This window comes from Chiloscyllium plagiosum, unplaced genomic scaffold, assembly GCF_037043375.1.
Source record: "Chiloscyllium plagiosum isolate Xiang-an unplaced genomic scaffold, Cpla_swu_hap1 HiC_scaffold_18, whole genome shotgun sequence".
Classification (NCBI taxonomy): domain Eukaryota; kingdom Metazoa; phylum Chordata; class Chondrichthyes; order Orectolobiformes; family Hemiscylliidae; genus Chiloscyllium; species Chiloscyllium plagiosum.
Genome location: NW_028270156.1, coordinates 59,650,086 through 59,674,037, shown reverse-complemented (window position 1 = coordinate 59,674,037; position 23,952 = coordinate 59,650,086).

The following is a 23,952-nucleotide window of genomic DNA, read 5'->3' as shown; positions in this document are numbered from 1 at the left end:
GCAGAAGGATTCACATTATGGATTACTGGAATCTCTTTTGGGGTAGAAGTGACCTGTACAAGAAGGACGGATTGCACCTAAATTGGAGGGGGACTAATATACTGGCAGGGAAATTTGCTGGAGCTGCTCGGTAGGATTTAAACTAGTAAGGTGGGGGTGTGGGACCCAGGGAGATAGTGAGGAAAGAGATCAATTTGAGATTGGTACAGTTGAAAACAGAAGCGAGTCAAACAGGGCAGGCAGGGACAAGGTAGGACTAATAAATTAAACTGCATTTATTTCAATGCAAGGGGCCTAACAGGGAAGGCAGATGAACACAGAGCATGGTTAGGAACATGGGACTGGGATATCATAGCAATTACAGAAACATGGCTCAGGGATGGGCAGGACTGGCAGCTTAATGTTCCAGGATACAAATGCTACAGGAAGGATAGAAAGGGAGGCAAGAGAGGAGGGGGAGTGGCATTTTTGATAAGGGATAGTATTACAGCTCTGCTAAGAGAGGATATTCCCGGAAATACATCCAGTGAAATTATTTGTGTGGAACTGAGAAATAAGAAAGGGGTGATAACCTTATTGGGATTGTATTATAGACCCCCTAATAGTCAGAGGGAAATTGAGAAACAAACTTCTAAGAAGATTTCAGCTATCTGTAAGAATAATAGGGTGGTTATGTTAGGGGATTTTAACTTTCCAAAAATAGACTGGGACTGCTATTGTGTTAAGGGTTTAGATAGAGAGGAATTTGTTAAGTGTATACAAGACAATTTTCTGATTCAGTATGTGGATGTACCTACTAGAGAAGGTGCAAAACTTGACCTACTCTTGGGAAATAAGGCAGGGCAGGTGACTGAGATGTCAGTGGGGGAGCACTTTGGGGCCAGAGACCATAATTCTATTAGATTTAAAATAGTGAGGGAAAAGGATAGACAGGATCTAAAAGTTGAAGTTCTAAATTGGAGAAAGGTCAATTTTGACAGTATTAGGCAAGAACTTTCAAAAGCTGATTGGGGGCAGATGTTCGCAGGTAAAGGGACAGCTGGAAAATGGGAAGCCTTCAGAAATGAGATAACGAGAATCCAGAGAAAGTATATTCCTGTCAGGGTAAAAGGGAAGGCTAGTAGGTATAGGGAATGCTGGATGACTACAGAAATTGAGGGTTTGGTTAAGAAAAAGAAGGAAGCATATGTAAGGTATAGACAGGATAGATCAAATGAATCCTTAGAAGAGTATAAAGGAAGTAGGAGTATACTTAAGAGAGAAATCAGGAGGGCAAAAAGAGGACATGAGATAGATTTGGCAAATAGAATTAAGGAGATTCCAAAGAGTTTTTACAAAAATGTTAAGGACAAAAGGGTAACTAGGGAGCGAATAGGGCTCCTCAAAAATCAGCAAGGCAGCCTTTGTGTGAAGCCACAGAAAATGGGGGAGATACTAAATGACTATTTTGCGTCAGTATAGAAGATATAGAAAGTAACAAAATAGATGATGACACCTTTAAAAATGTCCATATTATAGAGGAGGAAGTGCTGGATGTCTTGAAATGCATAAGGTGGATAAATCCCCAGGACCTGATCAGGTGTATCTGAGAACGCTGCAGGAAGCGAGGGAAGTGATTGCTGGGCCTCTTGCTGAGATATTTGTATCATCAATATTCACAGGTGAGGTGCCGGTAGACTGGAGGTTGGCTAACGTGGTGCCACTGTTTAAGAAGGGCGGTAAGGACAAGCCAGGGAACTATAGACCAGTGAGCCTGACGTTGGTGGTGGGCAAGTTGTTGGAGGGAATCCTGAGGGACAGGATGTACATGTATTTGGAAAGGCAAGGACTGATTAGGGATAGTCAACATGGTTTTGTGCATGGGAATCATGTCTCACAAACTTGATTGAGTTTTTTGAAGAACTAACAAAGAGGATTGATGAGGGCAGAGTGGTAGATGTGATCTATATGGACTTCAGTAAGGTGTTCGACAAGTTTCCCCATAGGAGACTGATTAGCAAGGTTAGATCTCACGGAATACAGGGAGAACTAGCCATTTGGATACAGAACTGGCTCAAGGGTAGAAGACAGAGGGTGGTGGTGGAGGGTTGTTTTTCAGACTGGAGACCTGTGACCAATGGAGTGCCACAAGGATCGGTGCTGGGTCGTCTACTTTTTGTCATTTACATAAATGATTTGGATGCGAGCATAAGAGGTACAGTTAGTAAGTTTGTAGATGACACCAAAATTGGAGGTGTTGTGGACAGCGAAGAGGGTTACCTCAGATTACAACAGGATCTTGACCAGATCGACCAATGGGCTGAGAAGTGGCAGATGGAGTTTAATTCAGATAAATGCGAGGTGCTGCATTTTGGGAAAATAAATCTTCGCAGGACTTACAGACCTAATGGTAAGATCCTAGGGAATGTTGCTGAACAAAGAGACTTTGGATTGCAGGTTTATAGCTCTGTGAAATTGGAGTTGCAGGTAGATAGGATAGTGAAGAAGGCTTTTGGTATGCTTTCCTTTATTGGTCAGAGTATTGAGTACAGGAGTTGGGAGGTCATGTTGCAGCTGTACAGGACATTAGTTAGGCCACTGTTTGAATATTGCGCGCAATTCTGGTCTCCTTCCTATTGGAAAGATGTTGTGAAACTTGAAAGGGTTCAGAAAAGATTTACAAGGATGTTGCCAAGGTTGGAGGATTTGAGCTATAGAGAGAGGCTGAACAGGCTGGGACTGTTTTCCCTGGAGCGTCGGAGGCTGAGGGCTTATAGAGGTTTACAAAATTATGAGGGGCATGGATAGGGTAAATAGGCAAAGTCTTTTCCTTGGGGTCGGGGAGTCCAGAACTAGAGGGCATAGGTTTAGGGTGAGAGGGGAAAGATATAAAAGAGACCTAAGGGGCAACTTTTTCACACAGAGGGTGGTATGTGTATGGGATGAGCTGCCAGAGGAAGTGGTGGAGGCTGGTACAATTGCAACATTTAAGAGACATTTGGATGGGTATATGAATAGGAAGGGTTTGGAATGATATGGCCGGGTGCTGGCAGGTGGGACTAGATCAGGTTGGGATATCTGGTCAGTATGGACGAGTTGGACCGAAGAGTCTGTTTCTATGCTGTACATCTCTATGACTCTATGACTTGCTTGAGGCTTACAGGAGTGAAGTTGCTTTTGCAAAGATATAGGGTATAAAATGAAAGTTGAAATGATTATGATTCTCTAAATGTTCACTTCCAACAAGGGCATTCTTCCACAGGAGGTTTACGTCACAATTTAGAGGGTTACTCTTAGCGGTTACTCTTAGTTAACCAAATTGCTTTGTGGGTTCCTTGCATGTAAAAGATTAATCTTATTGCAATAGTCAAACCGTTTAAAGATTTTGTCAGAGTAAATGTAGAGGAAGTATTTCCTTTAATGGAGTAATCGCTAATAAGGCAACATCACCTCGATATTACTGTCAGGTCATTCAGCGGGCAATCAAGAGGCCTTTTCTTTCACACAAATCTGGAATTCTACTGAGAAATTGGGAATTTGACCAAGAAGTCTGGAATTCTACTGAGAAATCTGGAATTCCACCTCCTGTGACCATGGCTCATGACTAGCATTCCCTCTAATTTCTTCACCGGCTGCTTGGGAGGCCTGTCCTTGGCAGTGACTTCCCGAAGCAGACATCAGTGCACACCAATTGCAGAACATTGGAGTGGCTGTGCATGTCCTAGCCATGCAGCTTAGAGGTAACGTTGCTCATCACACTATTGTTCAACCCAATGATGCATAGCACAGGTTTAATGGCCTTTGTGCTTTGACCAGTGGTGGAAGGGGCAATAGGATTATTGATGATATAGTTCCACTGCTTGGCTCGGATTTTAGGGGGAGGATGGGGGTCCAGCCTAGTGCAGACAGAGTGTATCACATCATTCTGGCCTGCTGAGCTCTGCAGCATTGCAGCAGGCAGCAAGACTAGATTCTGAGAGCATGGGAGCTGAATAGAAGTCAATGACATTATGGAAGAGGAAGTTGTCCTACGCAGGATAGAACTCAACTGTGCTGAGTGCTACAGGCCAGACTTGATTGACACCTAGTTCCAGTAGCTGAGAGCTGGGCACAGTAAAAAATTGTGGAATATGAAATAATCATTGGCCACAATGCCAGCATTTAGTTTGCACTGAGGGGGTGAAATAGAAGCTCTATTCATTTTGTTTGTGATTACTTTTGTCCCTGTGAATAAAAGCTTATTTTTGGAATTGTCTAACTTTTTGCCTGTATTGGATGTTCCCTTACTGGACATTGACAAGATGTGGATCTACAGTAGCCACTGGGACAGAGCAACAGCTGCTGGCACCAAATGTAACCCAGTACAGGTACACTTTGTCGCCTGGTGTTTAAACAAGACCAGCTTGAGAGAGTGGGGTTATACATGTGAGGAACTGACTTTGCGCCATTATCTTGCCCGTTGGGGAACAATGCCAGATTGGCAATATCTGATCAGGTGCACATCTTTTAAGGTGGATGCCAGTCTTTCAGCAGATATCGACTGAGTGACAAGTTGTTCTTGGATTGGAGGATGGTGAGATAGGGTAGAATTAGACGAAGGGAAGGCCATAGTGGTGGGGTAGATAGTTCACGAGATGAGTTTTATAAGACAGAATGAAAGATTTCACTAGGCCCTGCAGAGGGAAATCATTTGTGAAATGTAATAAAACTGACATTTAGCTTAAAAAGAAAATTAAGATTCCACCCAATTTGTCTTTAATAGCTGGAAGATTTTAAAGTTTGTTTTTTGGATGCTGAAACAAGTTGGAACATAAAAGTCACTTTTTGTTGGAATTTCCTTCTTTTACTCAATCAACAGAATTCTGGGAGGAAGAGACTTGAAGAGTTTTTAAAATTAATTTATGGGACTTGGGCTTCGCTGGCTGGCCAGCATTGATAGTCCATCCCTAGTGTCCTTGAGAAGGTGGTGGTGAGCTGCCTCCTTATTGCTGCAGTCCACATGTCACCAACGTCGATACCAGGTTGTCCGTCTGGTTGCACAGTATGCTTGCTCCAACTAATTTGCCCATTTTAATAGCTCTATGCCTGGCAGTTCTGTCACTAGCAGCCTGAATCCTGAGATCATGGAATCTCTTCCTTAAATCTCTCTGTCTCTCTTTCCTTCCTAAATTTGAAATTTATATTAATGACCAAGCTTTTCATCACTTGTCCCAATATCTCATATGTGGCTGCAAAGCTGTTTGGGATGTTTTGCTGTGCAAAAACCACTGTATAACTAACTGAATGTTGTGGTTTTCTGATTGGATGCTGACAGTGAAGCCACAAAATAAGGGATACGGCTTTTTTTTTAACATTGGTCACGTGGCAAGGGTTTTCTGCTATTTTAAATTGAAACGAAGGATCTGACGAAACGCTTGAATTAAGTCGGCTTAAGCCGAACAGATGTTGCCATACTGAATTTGATACATTTAAATACTAATGCCTTAATATGATGGAGATTTGACAATTTTGACTGTTTCTCCTGACACTTTGTGTAGTTATTTTGGCCAGCTGTGTTGATAGTTCTAATAAGCTTGAAAGTTAATGAGGTTATTCATTTTTTAATGCACCTTCACATCTCCTTTTAATAATTCCAAAGAGCACTTGTCTTCCCTCAAACATGTTCAAGAACCGTATCTAAGGTGACAGCTTGGCTTTGCAAAAACTGCCTGAAAATGTGAGGTCTCAACCCTGAACCCAGCCCCTCACATTTTCCCCGAGTGTGGAAATGGGCGCGATTCTCATTTCATGCATGTGTATGTCATGGAAGCAATTGGTCATTTACATTAGTAGCTACCTCCACCAAAATCTGATTTTGGTAGCAGAGGAGTGTGTACCCCAAAGTATTCAGACGTACATTTAGTAAGAGCAGTTCTAACCCTTTGACATTTCTTTGGACCTGTCAAGAGGACCTGTCCAAAGTCCAGAAGGACCTGTTGTTGGTCACCACTCTAAGTTCTGCTACCACTCCACTGACTCCATCTCTCTTTCTGGCAGCTTTCTGACGCTGAACATATTGCACAACTCAATGACATATTCAATCCCAAGATGAGCATGATTATTAAACCAGTGTCGAGAGTGTGGGGCTGGAAAAAAACACAGCAGATCAGGCAGCATCCGAGGAGCAGGAGAATTGATGTTTCGGGCGTAAGCCCTTCATTAGAATGACGGTCATTCCTGATGTCTGAAATGGTGACTCTCCTGCTTCTCGGCTGCTGCCTGACCTGCTGTGCTTTTCCAGCACCACACTCTCGAACCTGATCTCCAGCATCTACAGTCCTCACTTTCTCATAGATGATTATTAAACCAGCCTGTTTTGACCTCAATGACCTCATCAATTTCCATCCTTGCCTCCATTCTTCTGCAGCTGAAATCCTCATCCCCCCCATGCTGTCGTTATCTCTAGACCCAGACTATTCCAATTTATACCTGACTGACCTCCAGTTCTTCATAATTTTGACGTCATCCAAACCTTTGCAGTCCCGGTCTTAACTCACATGAAATGTCATTTATTCATTGGTCTTGGGCTCACTGACCAACATTGGTCTCAATTAAATAAAACTTCCAATATAAAATGCTTTTCCTGGTCTTCAAATCCTTCCTTGACCTCATCCCTCTCCATCTCACAACCCCGTCCTGCTCAATAACCCTCAGAAATATCCACACTCCTCTAGTTCTGATGTGTATCTCCAGTCTTGGTCATTGCACAATCAGCAGACATTCCTTAGTGCTAGGCCTCAATCTCTGGATTTCCTTCTGTAAACTTCTGCACCTCTTTATCTCACTTCCCTTCTGTAAACTTCTGCACCTCTTTACCTCACTTTTAAGACACTCCTTAAATTCTACACATTTCATCAAATGTTTGCTCATCTATCCTACTCTATGTATCTCCATTTCATATCTAGTTTTATAATGCCCCCGTGGAGTACTCGGAGACATTTTATGATGTTAAAGTTGGTCTGTGAATACAAGTTGTATTTGTTGTTGTGAGCTCTGATGACCGTAACTTGCCTGGAGGTGCTGTACCAGATACATGCAGGTTTAGCACTTGTTGGTTTGAGAGAATCTGCTTAGAATGGTGTGCTGAAGATGTGCCATTCTCTGGCTGGAACTGTGCACTGTAGTATGGCAGAGACAGAGGGTGCATCTGTTTGAACTTGTTCCTTATGGAAGGAGATCTAGAGAAAGAGGAATGCCCTATATACTCAACAGGGGGTTGGGGGTCCACCTTATGCTTCCATCCCACAGTCCTGTGTTACAGCCAATGCTACTTTCCTGGCCTCACATTCTCCTCCTATTCCTCCTTCTGACCAAGGGGGATTCTTCATCAGATGGCCCGGCCCAATGACCCATTCCTTCTTGGTGATTCCACTTACACTTCTAAGTGTCGTTCTCAGAGAATGTTTGGGATAAACATTGCTCAGATTTTATTACAGACTTGACAAAGTGTCCCGGAAAGTTCTGAGGAAGGGTCACTCGACCCGAAACCTTAACTCTGATTTCTCTCCGCAGATGCTGCCAGACCCGCTGAGTTTTTCCAGCAATTTCTAAGTTTGTTCCTGATTTACAGCATCCGTGTTCTTTTGGTTTTTATTTGTCCCAGAAAGTGTCCTGATATGTGTCAGAGGTTATCTCCGCAGTTCCTTTATTGTGAGAATCCCTTTTGTTCATGAAGTTCATGTCAACAATGTATTTACTCCTAAACCATTGGATACTGTTAATTGAACTGCTGGCCACTGAAATACTGTGTGGTCTTTTTATTGATGGCTAGCATGCTTGTTAAGTGGCAATCAACTGATTGACAAGCACTTGCTGTTGGTTGTTCCTATTTTAGACTTTGACAGTTTTACCCAAGGTGGTGTCAGTTGAGCAAAACCAGGAATTCCCCACCTTGGTCACTTTTTTAGTACTTACAAAATTCAGCAGAAGTTACTTCCAAAACAGTGCCTTATCACACAGTCTGTGTAACACAACACTTCTGCTTTTGGAAGCATTCAATTGGCAAGTGGCCTCAGTTGTCAGTTTAAACTAGTGGTAGATTTTGGACAATAGGTTCTTTGCTCTAATGTGATTCTGCTGACTCACATAAAGAGCAGTCCCTCTTTCACCACTCTCCCAATTTGCTTCACCCTCTTGCTTTGTATCAGAGTACTTCACCCCTATGTATGTACATGTGCATGTCCTAAACCCAATGCCTGGCCAAAGTAATACAGTGGTGCCTCGGAATCCAACTTTAATTCCTTCCAGGAGGCTGTTCGGATTGCGAGATGTTCTGAAACTATTTTCCACATAAGAAATAATAGAAAGTGAATTAATTTGTTTCTGGACCCAAACAAAAACGTTTTCAAGACATTTTTAACTGCAAATACACATGGTTAAGGCAAATACGATGAGTAAATGACCTAAATATCAAGTAATAATAATAAAAGCAAGAAATAAATGTACTAACATGAAAATAACTTCATTTACCTTAGTGAGGAGTGCTAATGGTGAATGCACTTATTGGCTTCACTACTCTTCTTGGGTGCCATGGTGAATGCACAAGGGTGATAATTAAAAAAAACAGCACAAATCAAGGTGAAAACACGAGGTAAACTAGTGATGGACACACAAGAGATGCTTTCACGACTACTTCCCAGGATGAACTGAACAAACAACGTGCGACCTGAATGGTATGTGGTGTTCAGATTCTGAAAATGTGTTCGGATTTTAGGGCAAAATTTTCTCGAAATAATTTTTCGGATTCCAAGTTGTTTGAACAATAGGACATTCAGATTCCGGGGCCACCACTGTACTTGAATACTCCTGCACTTAAAGCAGTACATTGCAAATTTCCCAAAAGTAATGAGTTACTGGAACCATTAAATAGTTTTCAACCTTGTTTTCCAAATAGGAATATACAATTAAAACAGGAAAAAAAGTGCAGAGGATCAAGTGCGGCATAAATTTTTACCTGAAAGCATCAAGCGTAATTGGATGACCTAAAGTAGAAGCTGAGAGGTAAGAACACAGTATAATTAGCAAAAGAGTTCATTAAACTGAATGGTAAAATTTCAAAAGAGCAAAAACTTCTGTGTAAATCTTTGAAGCAATCTTACTTTAGGTCAAGATGGCCTCTACAGATTAGCTCATGATTATAGGACACCATCTTTGATCAAGAATTGAAGCCAACATTGGGCTTGGCTGCTCGGAGGATCACTGAGGAATGATTGACAATGTAATTGCCTGTGAGCACTCATTAAAGAGAGTGGACAGCATTTTGCTGAGTAATGCTTCACTTCACAATCTATCCCAACAGCAACCAGCTGTTGCTGACAGTTTTGAATTTTTCTTAAAAGGAAATACTCCTTTTGAGAAGTTAAAATAAACCCAGCAAGTACAGCAACCTCAGAGAGAAAAGCAGTTTATTGTTGCATTCTGAAGACTCACTTTGTATTTGAAGTCATAGCTGTTTCTTCTCAGATGCTGCCAAACCCCTTGAGTTTCTCGAATACTTTCTGTTTTTAATTTCAGAACCCCAGCACTTTGCTTTTAAGTTGTCCCTGACGACTCACTAGTGATAGAATATTTTGAGAGGTCCTTGGGAGATTTTCTGGGACACTTCATCAAGATTTCACCAAATGCTACATCAACTTGGATCCTGGAAATTTTAGGACAATTCCACTTAAAAAGTAATGCACATGAATGCCTTTTCGAAGAAAGAGACTGCTTCATCTTTGGCACCTTGCTTAAGATGTCCTCACTTTGGACGAAGAATAGGAAGAAGATGTGAAGACAGGAAGTGAAATATCAGCAATAGAGAGACAAAAGCATGAGGTGGATTCATTCTGTCACTGTAGGACATCCTTCAGTGTGTGTGAAGCCCACATATATTGTTGCAAGAAGATTGCTTCTAAATAAGTACTTGAGCAGTAAACCTACAGATTTCCGATACTGTCTGCAGGTGATTTCAAATGATTATAAAGATCAATTAGTTGATATGGACATTGATCAGTTTTTCCTTATTAGCACAGCACTTACTTGTTTCTCCTTTTGTGTTAATTGTGACTCAGTTAGCAGGATTCTCTCCTCCGACTCATAAGGTTCAAGATCAGAAGTGACATAGTTTATAGTCCAACAGCTTTATTTGAAATCACAAGTTTTTGGAGCACTGCTCCTTCATCAGGTAGAGTGAAGAGAAGCACACAGGCTCAGAATCTATCGGCAGCGAGATCGAAAGATCATATAAATGGTGTGAGTGGATGTCGAATAATAAGTCTCCGCAGGTAATCGAAAGTGTCAGACGGTGTGAGTAAAGTGTTGACAATTGAATAGCAAGCAAAAGGATGATGCATAATTTGATTAAATGAGGCAGAGAGATAATTACCAAAAAAAATTAAAAATAAGGTGGTGCTGGAAACAAACCAAAAGGCTGGAATAACATGATAAGTTTGAGAGCCTGATGATGAGTGTCTAAGCAAAATAACAAATAATAAACTGGACAAAGTAATTAAGGTAGAGAGACCATAAGTTATCAAGATGATGGCGTCAAAACAGGGCAATAAGGAAGATTTTACAGATACAGAACAGTGCAATGGGGGTCACATATAGCATGACATGAACATAATATCACAGTTGAGGCTGTCTTCATGGTCACGGAACTTGACTATCAGTTTCTGCTTGGTAATTCTGCATTGTTGTGTATCTCGGGAGTTTGCCTTGGAGGACGCTTACCCAAAGATGGGAGGCTGAATGTCCTTGACCACTGAAGTGTTCCCTTACTGGGAGGGAATATTCCTGTCTGGTGATTGTTGCATGATGTCCATTCATTCGTTGTTGTAGCACCTGCATGGTCTCACTGATATACCATGCCTCGGGGCATCCTTGCCTGCAACGTATGAGGTAGACAAAGTTATCTGAGTTACATGAGTATCTGCTCTATTTGTGGTGGAATGGAGCAAAGAAACTATGCCATGTTCTTCACAGTCTTCAACATGTCATTGATGATGACCAAAATCTCGCCAAGATCATCCCCATGCCTTCAAACAACCACCAAACTTTAAACAGACCATTGTTCACAGCAAACTACCCAGTCTTCAGGACAACTTCAACTACAACACCACACAACCTTGTGACGGCAACCACTGGAAAACATGTCAGATCATCGACAGAGACACTACCATCACACATGGGAACACCATCAACTGCATACACTGCAGGTATTTGTGTGACTCAGCCAGTGTTGTCTGCCTCATACGCTGCAGGCAAGAATGCCTGAGGAATGGTATATTGGCAAGACAATGCAGACACTGTGACAAGAGATGAATGAACACCGTGGAGGAATCACCTGAAGGGAGTGTTCCCTCCCAGTCAGAGAACACTTCAGCGGTCAGGGACATTCAGTCTCCCATCTTTGAGTAAGTATCTTCCAAGATGGTCTTTAAAATACACAACAATACAGAATCGCCAAGCAGAAACTCAAAGCCAATTTCCGTACCTATGAAGACGGCCTCAACTGTGATCTTGGGTTCATATTGTACTACATGTGGCCCCACCGCACTGTTCTGTATCTGTAAAATCTTCCTTACTGTCCCGTTTTGACACCATTACCTTGATAAATTGTTATGATCTCTCTACCTTAATTAATTTGTACAGTTTTGGATTACTTATTCCTTTGATTAGACCCTCGGTATGTGACTCTTATACTGATCATGTTATTCCAGTCATTTGGTTTGTTTTCAGCACCACCCTATTTTTAATTTTTTGTGATTATCTCTCTGCCTCATTTAATTGGATTATAGATTAGATTAAATTAGATTACTTAGTGTGGAAACAGGTCCTTCAGCCCAACAAGTCCACACCGCCCCGCCGAAGCGCAACCCACCCATACCCCTAACCTAACACTACGGGCAATTTAGCATGGCCAATTCACCTGACCTGCACATCTTTGGACTGTGGGAGGAAACCGGAGCACCTGGAGGAAACCCACGCAGACACGGGGAGAACGTGCAAACTCCACACAGTCAGTCGCCTGAGGCGGGAATTGAACCTAGGTCTCTGGCGCTGTGAGGCAGCAGTGCTAACCACTGTGCCACCATGCCGCCCATTATAGGTCATCCCTTCACTTGTAATTCAGCTGTTGACACTTTACTCGCACTGTCTGGCACTTTTGATCACCTGCAGAGACTTATTATTCGACACACCACTCATACTCCATTTGTATGATCTTTTGATCTGTCTGCCTGTAAAATCTGTGTCTGTGTGCTTCTCTCTCACTCTACCTGATGAAGGAGCAGCGCTCAGAAAGCTTGTGATTTCAAATAAACCTGTTGGACTATAACCTGGTGTCGTGTGACTTCTGACTTTGTTTGCAGAAGGCTAAAAGCGCTCCCACCAGTATCCTGGTGGATACCTGCACCTCAATCCCCATCACAAAAATAGATTAGTTGGTCACTAGGAGATTGTAGCTTCATGCTGTGCTTAAATTGGTTGCCATTTTCTCTACATTACAACAGTGATTGAACTTCAAAATGCGCTTCGTTGTTTGTCAAATACTTTGAGATATCTGGTAGTTGTGAAAGGAGCTGTAGAGATGAAAGTCTGTTTTCACCCATCAGCCAAAGTAACCTCCTTTGTCAGTAAAGTGTGAGTACATAATTCTTGTTGCTTTTTCATCCTAAATGATGTTTGTTTTTCATTGAACTCTTTATCAATTTAAGGAAGATATCGTATCTAAAATTACTTGCTGACCTTAGTTGTCCATCTCAGTTGCATAACCATTTGAGGTGTGACACAAGTCAGCTTTGTTAGGCTGATTAACAAGCTGTGGAACGAGATTACATTTTCAGATGTTGCACTAGTTACTTGTACGGGTGAATGGTATTCACTGGGATGAGCTTTCATTTGGCGAATGGGAATGATCATTTACTTATTTTTTTATCAATATATTTATTTCATAAGAAATGTAAAGTCCAAATTGTTCATATGGGAACAAGTGAGGCATATATAGAGATGCTGCCACCATTCTTAAAGGACAATTCTGTCTTCACTGTTAGTCCCACCTTGCTGTACCGAATTTTTCTTCTGAAATGTGCTCGCCTGTTTTTACCCTTGTGCTACTGTGTTACTGAAGTAGTACACCTCGCTACATGATTAATCCTCAAGAAAACACAGGGGAAATTTTCTTTTCACCTAGATGTTTTATGTATTGGGTATGTTAAGTTTAAGAAAGTTTTAGCCATGAACTGATTGATAATACACGTTGAAAGGAACATTTTTCTAAGTTAAAAATCACACAACACCAGGTTATAGTCCAAGAGGTTTTTTTGGAAGCACTAGCTTTCAGAGCACTGCTCCTTCATCAGGTGGTGCTCCGAAAGCTAGTGCTTCCAAATAAACCTGTTGGACTATAACCTGGTGTTGTGTCACTTTTAACTTTGTACACAGCAGTCCAACACCCGCTCTTCCAAGTCATAGCATTTTTCTAGATTTTCACATTTTTTAAGTACCCGAGTATGACACTTATGAAGTTTCCTGCAATATTTCATCAGTCCATCACTGAACTGAGTATCCCTACCTCACCAATATATCTGTCCCAAGCTTTTCTATCTTTATAGTCCATGAGTGAGGTTGCCAGGGCATATGCCGATTTGAGAAGAATTTGGGGGAAATCTTTGCCTGAGACTTTTGTTTGCCAGGAGCTGTGAGAGACTATCTAAATGCTCCACTTACAGAATGTCCTCTTCCCCCTTTACTTTCACCTATCTGGGTCAGAGTTAATCTTACTAAATGCTCCACTTACAGAATGTCCTCTTCCCCCTTTACTTTCACCTATCTGGGTCAGAGTTAATCTTAGCTTTCAAAGGTGGAACAGACTGTCCTTCCTATTGTAACAGGGTTTGTTTCAAGCCATTGACTGCAGCCAATCCTACCAGTTGTACTTTTGGCTGGCAGCCTGTTGCATGAGTTCCAACATTGAAATCTGGCAACAGCCACACAGGCTTAGAGCTTTAGGGAACTATTAATGGAGATATTGCCAGAACTGGCGGAAAACAATACCCGCTTTGCAATACCACAACCTCTGTTAATGAGGATGCATTACAGTTCACTATAGTTTAGGCTTTCATTCCTCTTTTCTGGGCTTCAACTTCTAGCTGTTGAAAGATCTTTACTGTAATTTTGGCCTTTAGAATTCTCATGTATTTCAAGCCCAATCAAATCTTCAGTATATGAACCTGTTTGAGACTGGTATTGTAATATATCTATTATAACTCAAAAACCAGCAGATGGCTCATCAAATCTATCGAAAACTGTTATTTTAATATTCCCGAAGGAAATTCCAATGTTAAATATCCATACTTCCCCATAGTCCCTGTAGGTGGCACTATAATTGTATTTCCAATGTTGATATGATTACTGACCTATCTGTGTCAGACTTTGTCATATAATACAATATTGTCTTTACTTCAAAAATCACAATCACATGTTTTCAGACAGATGTTACTCCAATTACTTTTCCAGTAATAAGTTTATAAAGTTAAAAAAAAAACAAAATTTTAAAAATTCCCAAATTACATATTTGTTAACAATAAAGTCTTTTGCACCTTGTTATATAATTTTTTTTTATTTGCAGCCCGAAAGTTAGGTCTTGGGTTTGATCTTTAGCTTTGAATTATTTATTAAAATTCAGATTATGCAGTCTGAGCATGTACAGTGCATCTCATTTCTCAGGATATATTCTATACTATGCATTCAGCTGTACTGCTGGGACATTATTTTTCAGCCTTTAAGAGTCGCTATGTGACATTCTACCAGAAGATAAGTTAAAAGTAAAGGTATTAATGTGCCATTTTAAAATAATGGAGGTTGGGAGTAAGAGAGAGAAATGATTATAAACTGATTGCATGGCCATTGTAGCTGTTGTGTTCTATAGCACTCAGATAATATGTTAAGTTGAAAATAGGGAAAAGAGTGTTTGTGCTCATCTTAATTTTAGTTAATTATTTTTTAAAGAATTGAGTTTTGAAGCGAGGTTAGAGCTTTGAATTAGTCTTATGTGTTATGAAAGAAAATGTTAAACTAATCCAATTTTTGATACCACAGCAGAGATCACCTTATGAGGGGGAGATTGACAATCCTCTTGAATTTTAGTTTAGGGGTCCGTTGGGTATGCAGGTAACTGTTAAATATCAATTGACATCTGAATGGTTTCAATACAAATAAGAACGAATTCCACCAAAGATTACATTTTGGATGAGTTTCTAATTTAGGATTTTCTAAAAATTGCATTTTCTCTTTGCTTCTGACATGCCATTGTTTTTGAGCTAGCCTCACTCTTTTGTATTTGGTTGTTGCAGGTAGAGGAATCCAGGGTGAGTTTCTACCAAGATTGAAAGTCGATATCAAAAGCAAACTTGAGAGTGTCCATGTTGTGTTACCTTTGGCTGTCGTGAGAATGCACCCCTAGACTCAAGCTGTCAATAAAAGATTCATACTTAAAAATGTGCTGCTGGAAAAGTGCAGCAGGTCAGGCAGCATCAAAGGAACAGAAGAATCGATGTTTTGGGCATAAGCCCTTCTTCAGGAATAATTCCTGAAGAAGGGCTTATGCCCGAAACGTCGATTCTCCTGTTCCTTTGATGCTGCCTGACCAGCTGCGCTTTTCCAGCAACACATTTTTAAGCTCTGACCTCCAGCATCTGCAGTCCTCACTTTCTCCTAATAGAAGATTCATCTTGATAAGCGAATGGTGGGCATTTCTGGCTACATGACCTGCCCAACTCCATTGTGACTGTCTCAGTGTGATGAGGATGTGTGGAAAGTCTGCATGGGTGTCTGCGATTTTACACTACCAGCTAATTTTCCAGGTCTTCCATAGGCAGCTCCCCTGGATGAGCTTCTCAACGTGACACTGGTACAGTTTCAAGTCTTGCAACCCTAGAACAGAACGGGCAGGATTATTGCATTATAATCTTTCATTTGGATAGGCAGACTTTACCTCCAGATTAAAGCCTGCTGAGGGTTAAATTTGGTTTGGCAACTTTTACATGTTTGTGGTACATACATAGCTCAAAGGGTTGTATGACAGAAATAAGTGAACTTACCCACTGCTGACATGGATTGAAACTTTTGGCTTGACACAGGACTTTCCTGGAGCAGGCTGGTAGATCACCTCACTTCAGTTTTCTTCATGTTGATGATAAGGTATTACATGCATTGGAGAGCAATTCCATGCTACATCCCATTCAGCTCTGATCTGGCAGCTAGCGCAGAGTCATTAACAAATGGGAAATCATGAATTACATCTTTGGAGACTTTAGTTTTTGCCCAGAAGTGCTAATCACTGAGCCAGCATGCCCCCGAAGATTGAAGTCTAACTTACAGATTGTAAATCTCTTACCACATAGAGCATTAGTTAGGTCACACCGGGAGCATGGTGTGCAATTTTGGAACATACAATATAAATGGGATGTAGAACTGCTTTCTACAAATACTGTTGCAGGTACACTCTTCATACTGTTAGGATTTTAACCCAGCAAAAATGAAAGAATGGTGATGTTGTCCCAAATCAGGCTGGGGTGTCACTTGCACGAAAACCTGCTGGTGATAGTTCTTGTTCTTCTCAGGGGTGATGGAGATCATGGGTTAGAAAAGCTGCCATCAAAGGGCGGCACGGTGACACAGTGGTTAGCACCGCTGCCTCACAGCGCCAGAGACCTGGGTTCAATTCCCGCCTCAGGCGACTGACTGTGTGGAGTTTGCACGTTCTCCCCGTGTCTGCGTGGGTTTCCTCTGGGTGCTCCGGTTTCCTCCCACAGCCCAAAGATGTGCAGGCCAGGTGAATTGGCCATGCTAAATTGCCTGCAGTGTTAGGTAAGGGGTAAATGTAGGGGTATGGGTGGGTTGCGCTTCGGCGGGTCGGTGTGGACTTGTTGGGCCGAAGGGCCTGTTTCCACACTGTAAGTAATCTAAATCTAAATCTGAAGAGGCTTTAGTGAGTTGATATGTGAATTTTGCAGAATGAAGATTGTGCAGGCTGCTGCCATTGTGTGCTGGTGTGGGAGAGAGTGAATATTCCACATGGCGATGAAGTGACAAATCAAGCTGGCTTCTTTATCCTCGGTGTCGAGCTGTCTTGAGTGTTGTTGAAGTTGCAATCATCCTCTTTGGAGAGGAATGACAGAGAATGTAGTTGAATTTTAAAAAATAACAATTTCAAAAATGTTAAAGGTCAATTAGGACTATTTGTATTGGCACAAGATAATAGAATAAAGGAGAGTATAAACTGGCTGAGAAGAGAGATTCACAGAATAGAAAGAACGTTATAGAAAGGGTGGCCAGATTTTGGAAATACTTACCCAAGGAAATTGTAGCAACAAAAGCTGGAAGTAAAACTGGATGAATACTTAAACATAGTTTTGAAAATAATTTATATTCGTTGCTTTCTAGTTGAAGGCTTGAATAGATATTTAATAGAATTTCAGATTACTAAACTCAAACTTGAATTATTTTCTTGGAGTTGCAATTCTACACTTATTCTCAGGAAACATAATCACACACTTCATCACGAGAAACATTGTAGCAAATTCTTTTTCTTATTTTATCAAAAACTGATAAGATCAGATTGTCGCGACAGGATGAAATAAAGATCTAAAGTAATATGTGTTTTTTATCAAGTAGTGTAGATCAAATGGGAGTTTGCGATTTGATGTAATATTAACTAATGTGACCTTCTCAGGATATGAATTATTATTTAATCTTCCTACCTTAATGTCACTCATTTTCTTTCTCCTTCAGCCCCATTTAAGATGATTTATTTTTACTCTCTTTCTAGTCTCCCTTTCTGACATGTGGCTACTATGTTTGTTGAAGGCACTGACAGTTCTATTCTCTAGTTAAATGTTATGAAATGCCTAAATGAACTGTTGCTGCTTTTCCTTTTTGTGTGAGGTGAACATGCCTCCTCATGATGTGGCAAAAGATTAAGAAGTTGCTGTGTTGAAGTCTGTGTGGCTACAATCTGTATTTGGCAGTCGTTGACACTAAGGGCATGTCTATTAATATACCTGAACTTGTAAAGCTTAGTGCCAAGATGTCTTTTGCATTATGATAACATTTGCAGGGGTTGGAATGTGCCAGTGAATGGAAGCTACAGCTCAGTGAGTTTAGCTGGAGAATAATTGAGCTGTAGAAACTAAGGCTCGTTCTCTGGTATGTACTAAGTTTGATCATCTCAGTAATAACGTCATAATTAGCCTCAGTAACCGTCAATGATAGAGCAGAATTCTGTGAGAGTATAATGCTGCTATTGGGTCAGGGCAAGTTTAGTTTTGAAGATGATGCATTCTTAGATGGACTGTCATTTGGAACCCTCTGCCAAAAGCTCAAACTGTGGATCTGTGATCAAATGGGAATGACCATGTGGAGGACGTTGCCAGAAAAGATGTTGGAATAGTCAAGGTGAAAAAACTGAAGCAAATGAAGTGTCATATGATGTAATGTAAATGTTATGGGTTCTAGCACAGAATCTGCACTAACAGAACCAGTACTATAGAATATAACTGGCTCAGTGAGGTAACAAAAGGTATACGGCTTTACCACTTTCTGACACTTTATGTGGTACTATCAACCCACTGATACTGCTACCAAGTGGCCAGACATCAAAGAGGGAACATATTGACCACTTCTTTCGAGCTAATTTTAAAACCATGTCAGGGAAGTACTATTTTGTGAATCTCTGGAGTATAATCATAGATTCTCTACAATGTGGAAGCAGGTCATTCAGCCCATTGAGTCCACACCGAACCTCTGAAGAGCATCCCACCTATACCCACAGCCCCCTACCTTATCTCTGTAATCTTGCATTTCCCATGGCTAATCCACCTAACCCGTACATCCCTGGACAGTTTAGGCAGTTTAGCTTGGCCAATCCACCTAAGCTGGACATTTTTGGATTGTGTGAGGAAACCAGAGCAACCAAAGGAAACCAGCATAGACACAGGGAGAATATGTGGAGTTCGTACAAACAGTCGTCTGAGGGTAGAATTGAACCTGGGTCCCTTACGCTGTGAGGCAGCAGTGCTAACTACTGAGCCACTGTGCCACCCCATGTAAACATGATATTTTTACTTAAAAGAAAATATATCTGCAAATATTAAAATGCATATTGTATTGGCCTATTCTAATACCAGTATAAACCAATGATTTTGAAATATATGATAGGATGAAGTCTAAATGTACACATGGTAAACAGATAAAAATAGAACACAGATTGGGAGGTTACTCTGGGTTGTTGAGGTAGGTCAAGAGTTTGTTGTTTTAGTTGCCCAATCTTACCTCCTACCTTGAACATCAGAATGGCTGAATGCGCAGATCTTAGTTTCTGTGTATGTCAACACACTACAGAGTGATGACTGAATGGCAAGTTTCAGAATCGAGCAGGGCTCCACCTTGACTTTTTGCCTGTAACACAATGGAATTTGAGAACCTAGGAAGTGAAAGAAAAACAATTATTAGAACACAGGAAGACCTTTCAACCTCTGGAACCTGCTTTCTTCAAGGCTAGTCTGTACCTCAATTCAATTTACTTTTCATAGGTCTCCATCCCTTGATACCTTTAACCAAGAAAATTCTTTTAAACTCTGCACTGGAAATTTTGGTTGTCTCGAAACCCACAAAATTTTAGGAAGTTAATATCAGACTTATAGATTATTTACTTCAAATAATAGCTAGATACAATTATAACATCCACATTGAGTATGTTACTGACATGTTACTATGATATCAAACCGTTGGCAGGGAGGGAATAGAGAAGGTGGTTATTTTAATCAAAGGTGATTATTTTAACAGCCACTAAATGAATGCAATGTTAAAGCCACATGTTTGAAAGACAGATTTAGTGTAAGAGTTTGGTTTGAATTGCTAAATACTAAAATTTCCATTTGCATAGCAGCGCTAAACCAGAAACTTGCAGGTTTGGTAAAGTGGTTATTGAGCGCAATTTTCAATGAGTGGTACTCCTTGAACCCCACTTCAGTTGAAGGTGTGGAGTTCCCTGGCTGGAACATAGTGGAAAATGTAGTTCAGGGACTGAGTGAGAGTATGCACAGGTTTCCATCGGCTTCACTGGAGATACTGGTGACACGGACCCAGAGGAGGAGTGATGTCCTGTAGCTGTAAAAATGAAGGACAACTCTTCAGTTGCCTCTTCCTCCTGCAGCAGCTAGTGCTTCACTGCATGTCCTCAATTACTACTGCCATTCCTCACCGAGACTTCGTAAGATACCCATGGCTAAGTACTCCGTATCTCACGATTGCTCCTTTTAAAGGGGTCCAGAAATATGGAGTAGCACTGAATTTCTTTGGCTCACGTTCTCAGATAATATCTGGGAAAAAAAAATGTTGCTTTGAATGGTGATGACATTTCAAACAAAAGCATCCGAGAAATTATTCTATTGTTTCCCAAACCTATTTCACCGCTTCAATCACATTAAGTAGTGAGTATCCTTTTATACAAGTTGACAATAATTCTGTCAAGCAGTTAGCTGCTGTTAAAAGAGAGCATGAAAGGGGATCTTGTGTAACAGTGGTAGCACCTGTACTGCTGGGCAGAATGTCAAAGTGGAAGGTGGAGGTGAGTACTGCACGTGCTGGAGATTAGAGTCAAGATTAGAGTGGTGCTGGAAAAGCGCAGCAGGTCAGGTAACATCTGAGGAGCCTTTCCTGATGAAGGGCTATTGCCCGGAAAATCGATTTTCCTGCTCCACAGATGCTGCCTGACCTGCAGTGCTTTTCCAGCACCACTCTAATCTTGTCAAAGTTTAAGTCCCATCTGCCTCTGAGTTGTCATAAAATATCTGAACAGGTTTTTAAGGGGCAATATTTGAGGTGAAAATAGGGAGAGCTGATCGCGTGGAGATATTATTGCTTGACTGTTATTCCCGAGACTGGCTTTGAATCTTGCCATGGCAGATTATGGAATTTGCATCTAATTAAAATCTACAACTAAGAATATAATGGTGGCCATGAAGCCATTGTCGGCTGTTGGAAAAACCCAGCGGGTTCACGAATGTCCTTTTCGGGAAGGAAACTGCCATCCTTACCTGGATGTGACTCCAGACCCACAGCAATGTGGTTGACTCTAAAGTGCCCGCTGGGATATTGGGGATGGGCATTAAGATGTGATGCCTACATCTGTACATGATTTTAAAGAAAATCAAGTAATAGTTGTGAAACGGTTGATGTTAAAGACTGTGTTAAACTCCACCCAACTGATCTCGTTTTCAGGACTTCAGTGGGAAAAGGGCAAATGGTTCAAAGGAGACTGACCTACTATCTAGATCTCAAAATCTTTGTAACAATGTCTGTCATGCAATAAACTACACCTTGTTTAAGACAAGAGTCCATTCTTATTAGACTACCCAATGGCTTTCTCTCCTACACTAGACCAAGTAGACCCTATGATCCCAAGCCGATGGTGACAACAAATTTACCTTGTAGTGACTGAGCGTCTGACTAGTTCACACAAAATAGTGCCAGCAGTCGTCACCTGAAGATTCAAATTAGCCACATAATTACACAATGCTAGTCATCAGAAGTGATGCATCCTCTTTAATGAGTTCAAGCAGCTACTTTAAGTGACAAGAGTCTGAGATTCGGGACTTCAGGCTTCAACTTTACCAATCTGGTGATTTGCTCAAAATGTGGGCAAAACCAACCTTGGAGCTTTAAACCCAGCTTGGCTGGCTTGGAGGCTTTATAAATGATCCACTTAAAATCCTCTACATTCTGGGAATTTGTTTTGTTAAACAGCAAACATATGTGAGAGGATGTTGAGATATGCAGCTCTTAAATGTACCTTAAGACAAAAGGGAAATACTTTAATGATTGGTGTTTGAACTTTAATCATGAGTATTTAGTTAATTTAGAAAACATAGCTCTGGTGCTCTCCTCCTGAGAGTGAACCTAAGACGTTGATATCATCTAATTAATTAATGGATTTGGTAATGTAAAGATTTGAAGTATTTTGAACGTTAACCTTTTTGACAGGTTAAGGTTGTGGATAAGTTGATTTCCAGGGAGGATGAGGAAATCTTGAGCATGTGATAGCTGGGCCTCTAGTTTTGACCTTTCAAAGACGATTGTCAAAATGCATTACCAACGTTTTGGGAATCAACATTGATTAAGACCTCTAAGTGGAACATCCTTATCAATAGTACAACTATGAAAACCTCAATGTCCATCACCAAGATTGTCTCAAGAACACCACTACTTGCTGAGTTGGCTGGGTGCTAAACAGCATTGATGATAGACTGTGCCTGGGGCTGGTAGTGAGGGAACCAACAAAAGGAAAATACATACTTGGTCTAGTCCTTACCTATCTACCATAGCAAATGCATCTATCCATGCTAATATTGAGTGGAGAGATCACCTCACAGTTCTTGTATAGTTGAAATCTTGCCTTCGTATTGAGAATACCCTCCATTATCTTATGTGGCACTTACTACAGGGCTGAATGGGATAGATGTTGAATGGATCAACAACTCAAGGCTGGGCATCCACGGTACTTGAATATAATCCGCAGCATCTGAATTGTATGCAAGCATAATCTGTAACTTCTTGGCTCAATTTAAGCCTCATTCCAGCATTACCACTCATCTTGGGGGCCAAGCTTAGTTCAGTAAGTAATGTACGAGGGCATACCAGGAGCAAATATTCTCAAAATAAAAAGTATTAACCTGGTGAATCTTCAACACTTGCCTGCCAAGCAGTGTAAGAAAGAGATAGACAACAAACTAAGTGATCCCACAGCTAGTGGATCAGATCTATGTCCTGCCACATTAATTATACGTGGTGGTGGAAAACTGAACAATTCAATGGAGAAGGAGGCTTACACAAAGATCTGCATCCTCAATGAAGAGAAAGCCCAGCACATCAATATAAAAGACAAGCATCTTCCACCAGAGATGCTGATTTGAACATCTAGCTTGGCCTTTTCCTAAGCTTTCCAGCATCGTTGATGTCAGTCATGCCATTCACTGTCAAGAAACTGCTGAGGCACTGGATAATGTGAAGACTGTGGGCCCTGATAATACTCCAGCAATAGTTTTGAAGACTTGTGCTTCCGAATGTGCTGTGCCTCTATGCTAAGTTGTCCCACTATGGTTATGATACTGGTGTTTATCTGGCAAAGGAGAAAATGGCCAGATATGTACCGTCTTGATTTTCACATTTCTCAACTTTATCTCTGAATTTACCTATAGCCTCATTCCTCACCATCTGGGATCTCCTACAGCTCCACACCCCACTGAGATATTTGCTATCCTCTAATTCTGGTCTCTTGAGCTTTCTCATGATCAATAATTAATCATTCATCCGTGATGTTAATCCCTTCCCAAATATTGGGCACTTTTTTTTATTGATTAGGCCCTGAACTCTGGAATTCCTTAACAAAACCTTTCTTCCTCTTTTATTTCATCTTTATCTTTTAAGACACTCTTTAAAACCCACCTCATTCACTAAGTTTCTGGTCATCTGCATGGATATCTCCTTTTTGGGGGTTTAGTATCAAACCGTTGTTTTAACCTGAGAGGGACCTTTTGAATATTTCATTACATTAAAGATACTGTATAAAAATACACATTGTCTTGAGCTTTCCAGAAGTAAATGAATCAATCCCAGAGAAGATTGTTTACCTTATTCTACCAAAGCCATCACACCTAGTTATGGCTGGAAATGCTTTACTTCAGCCTTATCTTCATATCAAGTAGGGCTTTGTGGCTACTTCATACAGTGACCCAGCTTTCTGCTGCTTTCAGAATGTAGGCGGGGTTAATTGTCTCTGATGCACCCTGCTATCATTGGCTCTAAGGTACTAATGTTTAAAAGAATTATGGGATGTGGGCTTTGTTGACTCAGCATTTATTGCCCATTCCCTAGATGTCCTTTAGAAAGTGG